General features: G+C 45.3%; 1 long non-coding RNA gene across 1 annotated transcript in view; it reads right to left on the bottom strand.

Moving 5' to 3' along the window:
- LOC138283381 (uncharacterized) overlaps positions 1-12,077 on the bottom strand; it is a 71,026-nt gene extending 58,949 nt beyond the window's left edge. Inside the window, exon 1 of the long non-coding RNA XR_011201227.1 lies at positions 12,024-12,077. This is a non-coding gene — a long non-coding RNA (uncharacterized lncRNA). The remainder of the gene's footprint in view (positions 1-12,023) is intronic.
- Between the last annotated feature and the right edge of the window lie 2,159 nt (positions 12,078-14,236).

The following is a 14,236-nucleotide window of genomic DNA, read 5'->3' as shown; positions in this document are numbered from 1 at the left end:
CAGCAGTAAATGTGACATCAGCTATCTTTGCAAGGAGTATGTGTGACAAGAAATCCGTGTACGCTGCAGATGGATAGCATGAGTGCCCCAGGTATGACTAGCATTGCTCACAAGACATCCCCTGCACATGCCATCCCAGGTCATAAGTCCTGCCACTGCCATGTTTTCTGTCTCTTCCCACCCTTCTCTAGGGGGCCCTGGAAATGGACTATTTGTACCCAGATAATCCTTCATCTATACACCCAGACTCACATTCTGACTCCAGTGTGCTTCCCTCTTTAGTATGGTATGCCATAGTCATAGTTCATCTGTCTGCATGGACTTCTGGTCGGATAATGCACTGCCTTGTAGTCTGTAGGACCTGTAATCACCTGTCCATTGCTTCCCATGTGAAAGGTACTGTTGGTCCTTTGAACTTGACTCTCACCTACATGACTTGAGAGACTGAAGCTGCACACACCTGTGAGCACCTTCATGCAGGCCAGCCATCTGAACATGCACTGCCCTTGCTGCTGCCTGGAACGGCATAGACATTGCCATTATATGTATATCCCTGTTATGCATTGCCGTATAAATCACTTGTGTAACACAGGCCTTGGGTTATTGTGTAACGTTGCAGCACACAGGACAAATACAGTTTACATTTTCCACAGTGTTGTTCCAGCTTTGACCAGTCTCAGTCTGTTCACTGTGTATTTTCCTTGTTCATTTTTGTTCCTGACTGACCCTGCATCCTGTTAGCCTGACTGGTTCATGTCTTTGCGTTACCATAAAGGTTCCCTGTGGCTACATTTGTCTCATAGTTGCTTTCCATGCCCTCACTTTCCTCCTGGGGTATTGTGTCAGGTAGGTCTACAATTAATACTCAAATACATTGTATAGCGTAATCAGTTTACTTATTGTATCATGGGGTGGGACATATCTTCAAATAGCCTAATCACTGCCCATCCCTTGTTCACACACATTGACACACAGGCAATGAGTTACTGTATTAAGTTGCGTAGCCTTGCTATCCTCTATTGACAACCTGCTCAAACTGGGTAATACCAATTTGTATTCCAAATGTTTGGGGATCTATTGCATCAGTGAAGAGTGCAAATCCGGTACAACAACTAGAGGATCATGGTCCTCAGTAGTGTGATCTGCCACATGTGCCCAAACACTGGAATGCACAATGTAGGTGCAAACAGCCTATCTCTGTATAGTTACAGCTGTCATGTACTACAAAATTGTGAGAAATGACCCAAGCCCAGTAAAAGACAAAAATGTTGACGCATACGCGTCATAAAAGGCGCACTTGCATCAAAAAACGCCACATATGCGTAGAAAAATGACGCTCACTGCCATGATACATCCATTGGCCCTGAGCGGTAATTCCCACTCTGTATCCCATGAAATTGGTTAACAATGAAAAATATTTGAAAATATGGATGCAGGGTAATTTCTAAGCATGTGCGTAAAAGAAAATGACGCACATACTGTAAGCGTTATAATATTTGGATGCATCATAATAGAAACGCACCGCATTTGAGGCAGGAAGTGATGTAATAGGATATCCTGTTTACAGAATTGGTACAGAGGGTGTACTTTCACTTTGCAGTCTGATTTTTCTTGACTGTGTGGCTGTGTTTGGACTTGTCTCTCTGTGAATATTGTGAATTTGTCTCCTGTGTGCTCTTTATATTGTCTTTTGGTGTTTTCTAAGTGTCTGTGGTATCCTGTCCAAGTGTATTTTTGTAATTTCTGGGGTCTAATTTTGTATTTGTAGTGTTGGGAGTCTGTTGTGGGTAGTGTTAGTTTGGGGATAGTTGGGCTGTTTTAGGGCTATTTACTTTTCATTTCCCTCTCCTCCTTTCCCTTCATTGTCCTCTGTGCCCCTTAATTCCTTTATTATTTCAAGCATGTTGGGTAGGCCACGTCTGGGTAGAATGGGTGAGGATGAACTCATTTGGCTGGTGTGCCACTTCCTCCCATTGATGATAGAAACAGGTGGCAGGGTGATACAGGGGTATCACACAGAGGCAAGGAGGATCTGGTGGTCTAAGGTCCTGTACTATCTGCAATGCGTATACAACACGTATACAACAGACCGTGCAACAACCACCAGCTAAAGCACCGCTGGGCTGACCTTGTTGCCAGGGAGCAAGACCTGATGGACCACTTGGGGATTGTGATTGGTGGCCCTGTTGGTGAGTACAATTCAGAGTAATGTGCACATTTAAATGCTCTGTAGTGACAGTAGCAGATTTGTTCATATGCTGCAGGCAATGTATTTGAACATGTGGAATGCAAGTTAAACTTAGTGGCCCTGATTTATACAATAATTGCTACACATTGCCGTCATTTGTTGATGCAACAGCTGCACTGAGTTACAAAACACAACTGGAGCCTGTAAATTAGTGCTTCCTTCACATCAATAAATTATGCTAATGTGGCTCTAACATATGTTTTAGGCATGGTCTGTGAGTGTATCAGGAAAGACATGTTTTTCACCAGATATTTTCAAGAATTAATGTGTCCCCCAATTATTTCTGATACATGTCTGAACTGGATTCCGACACATACGTACCAAGGCATTTCTAACCTCAGGTAACATCTTAGGCTGACAGTTTGACTTGGTTGTGCTGCAATTAAATTAGGGATGGATGCTAAAAGTAATGCACACGGGCTCATATCTAAGTGTTTGGTGCTACTTTCCATAGCTGTGGCACATAAAATGAAGCAAATGACACAAACTGAGGGATAACAACTATCCATGGCCCTCTGTTCATTGTACCTGTGTTTTTTTACATTGGTCTTGGGCACAATAGCTGGAACAGAGCTAATGCATTTGCCATCTGTGTTACTCTATAGCCATGAACTTCTCATAAGTTATGGTATCATCATGGGATACCTGACGTTGGGGAATGCATGGTCACAATGTATTACGTGCATGATTTCGTGCAAGGGACCCCTGACCAATTCCATCATACATATAAAGTTCCCTAATACTTTAATAATTTTGTTTGGCACACCCCTGCTGATCTAGTGCAGCATATGTTTAATAACTAACTTCCCAGTATGGAGGCTATCACAGACGTGTGTATGCTAAGATCAGAAGACCAGCATTCCTGTGACTGCTGCTCTTCCGAAGGTACATACAAATTGAAACCTACATCATCATGATTGACACAGTGGTACATTTGCTAAACCATATGTTAAAAATATGACCGTGCCAGTTTGCTCGATAGCCGCTGATCAACCAACTTGGCAAATGTAAGATGATGAATGTGGCTCACTGTGATTTCCAAAACCCATAATGGGTACACAGGGCAATGAGTGACATTTCAGGTGCAATGACTACACCTCTGCCCATGCAGTCTGTCACGGATGACTACAATATACACTGTCAACATATAGCTCCTTGTTGAATCCAAATATTAAAACTGGTCAATCCATGGCTAGCCTCAACCTGTCACCAATTAATGCACAGGATCCCTGCCATTATGGTGTCATAAGGAGCATATGTGGCTCAGGGTACACTGTTAAGGTAGCATATGTAACCAACACACAACGCAGGCCCTACATGTAAGGGACCATAGAAGCATTATAAATCATGACCTTAAATCAACCCACAGGTGCGTCACACAGTAAATGATTGTCTCTTGATGCACAAGCCACAATACCTGAGAGACTGGTATTGCATTGCTCCAGGAAAGTGGCTTTGCATGTCTCATTACTACAAATGATGAGGAGTACACTCCATAAATGAGTCTCCAAACAATTGATGGAGCAGGTTTGTTACCATATGATAGTTAGGGCCACTGCATGTGTGCAGATATGTGTATCACTCACTGGAGTGACCGGGTCTGTACATGTTTGCAGTGATATGTCTGTTGCAGTATCATCATGCCTGAGAGGCTGGACTTTCAGATTTAATGTTACACAGAGTAATTTTATTTGGAAGTGTTGTACAGTGGACAGACATTGAGCACATTTCTCCCTTTCATGCTTTACAGGTGGACCTTCCCCCTACACAATCGGAGAAGTGGCTCGATTTGCGGACCCAGACACATTCAGTAAGTGTTGATATTTCAGTTCTGTGTTGTGTTGGCAGCTGTTGTGTGATTGACTCCTGTGTGTTGGACACATAGCAAGGTATGATGTGCTGGTCAATGATCGGATATATTACTTGAGTGGAGTGTCACTTTTTTTCCATCTTTGAGTTGGACAATCAGTAGCGTATAGTCATATTTTGGGATTGTAGTGCAGCCTTGTAGGCATGGCCATGTGAAGAAGGGGACATTTGTATTTGAAATTTTTATAAAGAAAAATTCGCAGAGGCCCATATTCATGATTCAGTTGGCAAGTCAGACCCTGAATCTCACAAAATAGGGATGCCAAAGTCTTACTCACAGACTTGAGCCTCCCTGTTCACTAATGAACATGTTCAACTGTATGTTTGACTTCCTAGCAGCATCTAGCTCCACATGTTGTGCTACGTGTATGTGGCACTTGAGTACAATGTCATAGGTGTGCATGCAGCTCATGGTCAGATGTGTGCATGCAGCTCATGGTCAGATGTGTGCTTGCATCTATCTGCTTGTTGTATGACAGGTATTAGTGGTATTAAATGATGTTGACAATTGTCTGCCTTTACAAACATAAATGTGGATGGGTTTGTCCAAGTTTTGGGTGTATCCTAGTTGGACATCCTCCTCACCTGTGGTGGAGTGCCCAAACCCATGTAGAGCTGTCCAAAGCTTCCTGGGTGTCCTAGATGTTTGAAAGCATGTGTTGCTTGTTCACCCCCCCCCCCCGAGGCACAGGCTTAGGGTTATGAAATGTGTACCTAGGTGTAATCATCCAAGTTTAGTACACAGACATGTAAATCTGTGAATCACTTGTCCAAACCCAGGGTACCCACTCATGATTAGCAACTGCATTCCATCCTGGCAATTCCATTTACAAATAACAGATCTTGTGGCCCTTGATGGTCATCCAGAAGATAGTCATTAGTTGGCCTGTCACATATGGAGGACTTGCAGCATTTTGTTACGTGACAAATGGCTGAACAATGATGCATAGGTCATTTAAGTTGTTACACATCTTTTAGAGCATTGCTGTGCTGTGTGAGGAAGTGCATGCCAACGCAGCCTACACATGTCCTATCTGAGGGAATCTGTGAACTGTATGGTGATTTGGCCTGTTCCAGCTACATTAGATATATTGTCTGATTTTTCATCAGTAGCTATATCACACAATGACATACCTAATGTTTGGCTTTATCTTTAACAGCAGCCAATATTTATGCCATCCAGATACGTGAGTTTCAGCAGTGGGCGATGCGTTACCGCCACATTATGGATGTGGAGTCTGGGTTCCGCCACATGGCACGGCGTTATCGCCATGAAAGAGCCCCAGGAGTGTGGAGGGCGTTTTCCCAAGGGGCCCTTTGGTGTCCACAACAGCTACCAGCACCACCACCCAGGTGGCACCAAGCATATCAGGCACCACTGCAGGACCATCAACCTCCACTGCTCCCGGACCACCGAGAGCAGCACCTGCACCTCCCCCTACAAGCATGGCACCACCAACCGGACACACATCTACAACTGGCACTCAGACCACCCTTGCTGCAGTCATTGACCCTGCAGATTTCAGGGGGATGCAACGTGGCATGCAATGTATGGTGCAGAGAATGAACAGGCTGCAGCAGGAGGTGTCACAAATTAATAAGAGGGTGTGTGCCATCAAGAAGACCCTGCGGAGGGCAAACTTGTAACAATTATACCCTCTGCCATGAATCCCTCCCCCCCCCTCCTCCTCCTCTTTCCTGGTTCTTTTAATTAGTGGGTTTAGGGGACTTAGTGTTAGGATAGAGTAGGCTGTTAGTTTAGTTAGTAGAAGTGGGTTGGGGGTGAGGGTATGATATTTTGAAATGTTGTTTTATTATGTGTGTGGGTAGGTAGGTGTCTGATGAGGTTGGGGTTTAAAAAAAAAATATATGTATAAAATATAAAAATACAAAAATATGTATTTGTTTAGTATAAGATAGTATGTGTTTAGGTTAGTATATGTTCTCCATGTGTCCCGTCGTATAAAAGGGGTGGGGGGGTTGATGTTTACAGTGTTTAGTTAAATGTGATAAGTAAGTTTAGCTTAGGTTAGTTAGGGCCAGTTATGGGTAATGTGTAGGTAAGATAGGTTAGGGTAGTTAAGGTGTTTCCCCAGGTTTTATTATCCTTTTTTACTGTTAAAATAAATATTTAGGTACTCCTTTACAGTGTGTCATATCCTTGGGGATCAGGGCCTTGGCATGGGTGAACAGTGTCTCTTTAGTATTTGCATTTGTGTCCCATCCTGCAACCAAATCCCAATTGAGCTGTTACATTGGCAGCTACACCAGAGCTACTTTGCTAAGATTCTCCCATCCATTGCACCCACCACTCAAGGTTACTATGGATCCCAATGTGTTGTTAATTTTTGATGTATGTTTTCAATCTCACATACTTTGGGACCAGATTTGGTATTGAGGACACTGTTACATCAGCCTGCAGCCTGATGTTCAATTGAAGCCTTATAAGGTGAGTTGTGGTATAACCTCATGTAGTATAGTATACATAACTCACACCTATCATTTGTTACATTGTTCAGCCAGGTTACTTATTTGTACGTACTCTCATACACATCCATTCCTGCTGTATGGTGTGTGTGAGGAAAGATTTGGGTCAAATGTCACATACGTAAAGACTGTCTAGAAGAAAAATGTGAAGACAATTTTTGGCTTAGACATACCTTGAAGAAGACTTATTCTGTCCAACACAGCATTATACTGTATAGTTTCTATTTACCTCATAACTAACCCTCAGGAAGGGCAGATAATGGTACAATCCAGACCACAGTGCATAGTTATCAGCCCACATTCTTTCAGGGCATTTGTATTGGCATTCTATGATCATTGACATGAGGCAAACATCACTGATCTTCCTCACGGTTGATGTGTCCCATTACACAGAGAAAAAGTGGTTGTGTAAGTGCTATTTATTATAAAGTGCTGTAGTGCTATATTTACATTGTCCATGATTGTGATTCCATTAGTGTGATACCTTCCATTGTGATCCTACACAAGTGCAAAAGGACATGTCATTGAGTATGCTGGAGTGAAGTGTCAGACAGTGCAGATGGACATGATTTGTGAGACACAATCACAGGGCATTGTGACAAGTTAAACAGTGGGCTGGAGAACAGTGCTTGAGAGCAGCTGTTGCAAGACTGGCATGTTACAAAGCACAGGACCTTGGTTATAAGTGGCCAGGTGGCAGGGACTAGTGCTACCGGGTACTTTTACAGGTGAAGGTGATCTGTTCCACGTCTTCATCTTCTGATGTGTGTTGTCTCCTCTGCCCTTGGTGGTGGTGAGTGTGAAGGGGCAACACACCTCAGTGTTTGAAGACGTGGAGTCAGACATAGCGGTAGCTGCCAACTGTGGGGCTGTTAAGGGCAGTACTGTAGCAAGGAGGAGCTGCTGGTTCTCAAGTATAGCAGCCACATCAATGTGGTAGGCAGCCAGGTCGGCCCTGCGGCGGTCAATATTGCATTCGTGCACGCGTTGAAAGGTTTGTTGTTGTAGGTGTTGTCATCTCTTACAACTGTGCTGATTTCCTTCACACTTTTTTCAAGTTCTTGCAAGATTGATGTTCGCCCTTGCATGGCTGCTGCCTGTTCTGCAGTTATCATGCATGAACCCATCCCCTCTAGGCTGGCTGCCATATTTCCCATCCCCACCCGCACCTCCTTGTCCAGCTCCCGCTGTACTCCAACTACAGTTCTCTCAAAGCTGGTGCCAGTGTTGTCAGAGTCCTCAGCTGGGTTGGAGCTGGCAGGTCATACAATTGGGGTGGTGGGTGGATCCTCTGTGATGGCTGCTCTATCTGTGCTCCTCTTTGCAAATGGACGTGGGGTCTGGAGGGTTCCAAGGACATCTTGGAGGGTCTTCTGGCTGATGTTTGTCAGCTCGTCATCCGGGAAGTCCAGGACAGGCATATCCCTAGGAGAGCCATCATCCTCTGAAATGAGATATTGTATAATTAGTGTGTCTGTGTTGTTGCATTTGTAACGTGACGTGCCTGCCTTTCTATTTGTTGCACATTGTGATATAGGTTCCTGTTCATTGTTCCGGTCTTTAATATTAGCATTCTCCCAGGCCTATGCCCCACCTGCATGTCACATGTAGTGTGGTCAGTTTGGGAACTTGTCTGCATCACATCCTTCAGGTGTTGGTTCTGGCCAAATTGTATATTGCCACCTTCTTGTCCTACTCAACCCTCCTTCTTCCATTCTAATGAGGCCTTGCATTGGCTGTGGGTGTTCTGATGGCACTTGCACCACACTTAACAATCTGGAAGTGAGCCAGTCTCTGATATGTCACATACAGCTATATGTTGCTGAGACCTAGCATAACTATGTATAGCATTGGCATGCAACACTACATCTGTCAACACTGGTAGTGTGTAATGTTTATGTTGGGGAATGTTTGCTACATTGGATTGCACTGATGGTCCTAGCAGAGTTCCATTTCCTCTTCTGACTGTGGGGGTGAATTTCACTAGCCGGTGACATATGTCCTCCCCATCAATGCTGTTGTCTGGGCAGTATGACATTTGGGATGTTGCATGGTGTCATTGGAGCTATTGTGACCTAGGGACAGGGTGGACCCTGACAAATGCAGCATGGATATGACATTAGTGCTGTGTACCTCATAACGTTTATGACAATGGCTGATGTTTGCAGCAATTATGGACATTCACATTTGACAGGATTAGAACATTTGTATTGATTTCAGGGGATTGATAATGTCATCCTGAACCCTCTAATTTGGGTGTGTTTGATCCATAGGGACGTTACTGCCATTAGCTACTTGACCTGCACACACAGCAGAGGTGGTAGTGGCAATTGTTGTCAGTATTAGATTCCACTTGTGGATATGGCCTGAGACTGTTAACTGAGCCCTAGTTCACATAGGGAGAATACCAGCTGTCGTGCGACAGCAGGCCAGTTTTACCCTACCCTCCTGGACTGGCTTTACCTTTCCAACATCCTTGGCATGGCAGCATACCCCCATGCAAAGGTTGTTGGTGTAGTGTAGTACTGTGCCCCAGGTTTCCTCTGAACAGCCCATACCCCGTGCCGTGACCCTTTACCCATGCCACTCCCTGAATATCATGACTTACATGCATTGTGTAGTAGGTATATCCTCCCCAGCTTACAGTTAACATTTGTGCATATTAATTCCCCATGCGACTTACCCTGCATCTGTGTTGTCACCTGGTAGTCTGCGCTGTCCTGTCCCTGTGACAATCTCCTCTGGGATGACGACTGCCACCATCTCCTCCATGTGGTCTAGGGCCTCCTGCGGTGCTGGAATCCCACCTCCAGTCTGCAGTGCTGCCTTCCTGTTCCTGGCCATCTTTTCCTTGGTCCTGCTCTTGCAGTCATGTCAGCGTTTCTTGCACTCTGACTGTTCTCCGTACTTCTGCCACACTGTTTATCTGGTCAACAATTTGTTGCCATATTGCCCCTCTCCTACTAATTGGCAATTTTGAGGTGACAAAAAGTTGGTGCTGGTGTTCCGTCACCTCTTTCACCAGAATTTCCTGCACCTCTGCACTGAAGCGACACTTTCTTTTCTTCTTCTCCCTCTCCTGGGTCTTGTGTGGGTCCTCCTGACTGGTTCCTGGTCTGTTGTCATCTTCCTGGGGTCTCTGTCCAAGCATCTGGGATCCATTTTGGCTCTCCTTAGCACATCTTGCAGTGTTTGCGCCCCTTTTTGACGCAAATGCATCAAAAAAAGGTGCGCATCTGGTTTGCGACGTCGTAAACCGGCTCAGTCATTTTCGCTGCGTTAACGTCGTTTTTCTTTACGACGTGTCTCATTGGTTTGAGTAAAAAAAAAAATTACTCACACCTGTGGTTTGCGCCGCCATGCATCAAAGATTTAAATTTGACGCCCAAACAGTGCAAATAAATGGCGTTAGCCGGCAATAACTTTTTTGACGCAAAACTGCGTCAGCGCAGTTTTGCGTCAAAAAGTATAAATATGGCCCCTAGTCCCTCATGAGTGTCCAGCGCAACTCTGGGGAGGCTTCATTGGAAACAATCCTCGCTAAGGGGTTCTTGTGAGGATGTAGTCAATACCAAACTCTTAAGTGGAGTAAAGATACCCTTTGGACAGAAGGCAGGTGGTATGAGTACTGCATAAAGCTCATTTTGCTCCCTGCAATATAACAGAGGCAAGCCATTGCTTATATTTAGGCAAACTCCCTCTGTCCCACTACAATACCACCAGTCTCTTCACCTGTATTAATGTGCAAGCTGTATACCTCTTGTGAGCAGAATGGATTTCCTATACCCACCCATGACATTTTGATTCTAATAGCTTTCTGGGCACATACATATGTCCCTAGTAGAAAAAAATTGAAGTGTATCAGCAAAACGTTATTTCGATTTTATGTAAATGCAAGTGTATGTGTTGAATGCTCCTGACATATGTTTGTTGATAGTTATAACATCTTTGTACTCTTCTAAAACAGTTTGAGACAAAGAGGCTGGCAAGACTGCATGTCTCATTCTCCTTTTGCTCATATACAGTATGATTCATTGACTATATATATATTGCATTAGTAAAGCTCCATAGGACAAGGACAAGGTAAAGGGGTTGGTAAATACTGACCTCTACAATTAAAAAGAAGCAAGTGGGAGAGAAAAACAGCTCCTTGCATGAGTGCAGATTTCCTGCTTACTAGAATTTACAACATTATTCAGAGGTATTTCTGGAAAACTGCACCAACCACTGGATTCCAACCATACATCAAGAAAGTGTTAATAATCTTTTTAATCTCCAATACGGACACATCAAAGGGGGGTGGCGGCTGAAGTGAAAGATGTCAGGATGTGTGTGCCCCCAGTATTGCGAAGCATAGGCCACAAAGTTCACTGACTTACAGGTGCAGTCCTCACTGTGGGGGTATATTACCACCTCCCGCTCTTACGGCACCCTTCAGTGCATTCTTCCATGGGTAGAAAGAGGACGGTCTAGAACAGGGCGGAGTCAGGATGTATTCAGTTCGAGTTAAGGAAGGGGGGGGGGTGTACTCAGTTTGGTAATCCAACTTGCATAGGTTAAGCCAGGTCTGTACAAATCGCCAAGCCAGCTCAGATGCCACCAACTCAAGAATCTCCAGGTATCACCCCTAGGCTTGGTGCAGGTCAAGCAGCTGTCCTCTCCTTCAGCAGTCATCAATGCTGTGCTCCACCGTGCTCCGCTTGGGACAGGCAGACCACTGCATGGAAGCCTGCGGCCTGCCTCCCAACTGGCCCAGGGTCTTTCTGCCCTGTTTGTGGTACAGAGGGCTCAGTGCCAGCGCACCACCCGCCTCGACCCATGGTAGCCAAGATCTTGAGTTTTTGGGATCGGGATCATCTTCTTCAAGTGGCCATAAAGGTGGCACCTATTATCATGTACAAGGTCAGTCTTTTTCCAGACTACACGTTTAAAGTGCAGAGATGCCATGCTTAGTATCAGTGAAGAAACAGCTCTGTAGTGACATTCTCAGTTATGCTTTACTATTCCTGGATAGGCTGAAGGTCATGCATGATGGACGCTCATAGCTTTTTGATTCTCCAGAGGATGCTTGAGACTAGCTGGAATGGCAATATCTCACAGCTTGCCGCCAGCCTACTTTGGAGAGCCCCAGGGACGGCTACCAGAGATCACCTCGACAACAGAAACAGAAACAAAGGACGGTGTCAACCGTGGTGCCTTTACCCTAACAGGCCTTGGAGGGCAGGGAAGAAGTGCTGAGGACGGTGGCGTCCATGGACACCCGTTGGAATAGATCCTCTTTGCGCTCCTCCATCATAACCCACTCAGACTGGAACACCATATTGTACTCTGTTATTCTGCAGACTGGAGACACTAATTTGACCAGTGCTAAAGCAATCCCCACAAGTAATTGTTTGGATGCCATGAGGTGATCTCTTACCTATATCCGTTTTCAATGCTGCCTTACGTCAGTTGCTGGAATGTTAATTTACCTTGAAAAAACAAAAGACAAGAGGCATTTGGCAAAGCAGGAAGAGTTCATTTAATTAAACATTACGGCTGCGAGAGTAGTTAAACAGGGTTTGAGGACTATCTCTCGATGTTTGAGGTGAAGAATATGAACAGTTGTCTTGGAGTCATATATAAGGTCCTGATGCAGGTGGGCCTCAACCTTGAGTGGACATAATGAGGGCCAGTGGGTAACATATCCAGATGTCTGGCCTGAGAGCTGCATGATCATGGTGTGTTACCGTGCATGCTGTGTTCTGGTTGGCTGAGTGTTCTTAACTACATGTGGCATCTGACTATGTTGGGGACTGTGCACACCCTGTACAGGCATGTGGGATTTATTGGGGCCAATTTCCTGGTACCACTGGTGTCGCTGCACCTATCTGCAGGACTGATCTTGAGTTTCCTGTTTGCATGTTTGGTTGCTACATGCTGTCCCACTTGTGACCAGTCAGTCAATAACCTCGGGCATAGGTCTCAGAGCCTGCCTGACCACGTATTTTGGAGTCGGGTGATAGAGACTATATGACGGGTGCATTTGCTAATAGTTCTGTGATTATTTTGTTCTATGCAAATGTATCATGGTGTACATCAACACCGATTTTTCCAATATTAACATTCCCCCTCTATTTGAGGTTTCAACTACACCATCTAACCCATACTGCATGACAGTCACATTGTTGGGGACTTGTTGTTCTACATCCCTAGCCACTTGCATTCACCACATTTGAGGACTGCATTTTTACAGCAGGAAACCACACAAAAACAATAACATGAAAACTGGCAACAATGATGTGCACAGACCGGTCAGCCACGGGAGGAGCCAGGAGAGCCAGTTTGTGAACCATTCCTTCTCAGGGGTGCCTCCCTCTTCCTGCATGTCATTTTGTGATTGGTGCAATGCTTGGATGGCAAGAATCAGAGCCCCATTGTCTATGTCATTGCCCTGTATAAACGTGCAGCAGGATGCACTGTTTCATACACACCCTTCCCTTCATTGCAGGGATTAGGTCCAATACATAATGATGTTGCATCACCATGAGAGGAAGGGCTCTCAGTAGTTCGCATTAAGGCTGAGCTCGGTGCAGTTCATCATCTTGAATATTTCGCTCCTGTTTATCTGTAACCAGCGGGCGTTCCCTTTTGTCGGTACAGTGAAGGGTATGGACCCTTCCGCTGATACTTGTGCTTCAGTGAACAGCCTGACTGTATTTCATTGTACTGAGCCCAACCAAAATAATCAGCAGTTCTTTTCTCATGAGCCTGATGCAACAGAGTAGTCTTCCTCCTTAGCAGTTGTTAGAATTCTGACAGATCTTCTCTGGGAATGATCAGGGTGTGTATGGTGATGAGGGAGCATAGGCCACCCCATCTAGGGACTGAGCGTAAGCAAACTCACTGCATTGCCCATAAGTGTCTCTCAGCGTGAAAGTGCCCCACTGCATGTTCAGAATGTGCAAGATTGTGTCACAGTTGTCATTCGTTTCCAGCGGGACTGTTCCCTTGCCTCTGTATGGAAAATCACACTATTCTTTAAATTTAATTAGGGGCTGGCCCTTCCCTTCTATCCACATATATTTATCTCAGAATCCCAGATTTCCTGACATGGGGTCTCTATGCTGTAATTGGACCCTCCCCCATGAGACTCATTTCCCTTTGTATCATTGAGGAGCTATTAACAAAGTCAGTCCCGAATACATTAAGGGACACCCTCGGATCAGAGGGAGTGGAGGTGTTTCTGCTTTGGTTTTGTGGTTTTTGCTACCTCCAAGAATTTCTTTTCTGGAAAGTCTTGGGGACAAATAGTATCCTTCCCTATGGTGCCTGTGATGGGCCGGTCGGAGACAGCCCGTGCACAGTCATAACTGGTGCTGACCCTGCCCCAGGTCCTCCGGAACGACCTGGGGCAGGACCCCAATCCGGAACCAGCAACGCCGGTGACGTGGAGGAGCCAAGGCGGAAACAGGACATCGGGAGCATTGAAAACAGGGATGCCCATGGAGAACGGGAGAGGCGGTGAGAAGGAGGAGGAGGAAGACGGAGACGTTGAGGAGCCGTGTCTGCCCTGGATGACAGAAGACGAGGAGGTAGCAGCCGAAGAGCTGAGCACCAAGGCGGCGCCAGGAGGCCGAGCAAAGGATCCCG

Source organism: Pleurodeles waltl, chromosome 3_1 (assembly GCF_031143425.1).
Source record: "Pleurodeles waltl isolate 20211129_DDA chromosome 3_1, aPleWal1.hap1.20221129, whole genome shotgun sequence".
Lineage (NCBI taxonomy): Eukaryota > Metazoa > Chordata > Amphibia > Caudata > Salamandridae > Pleurodeles > Pleurodeles waltl.
This window is presented reverse-complemented; position numbering and strand designations above follow the sequence as displayed.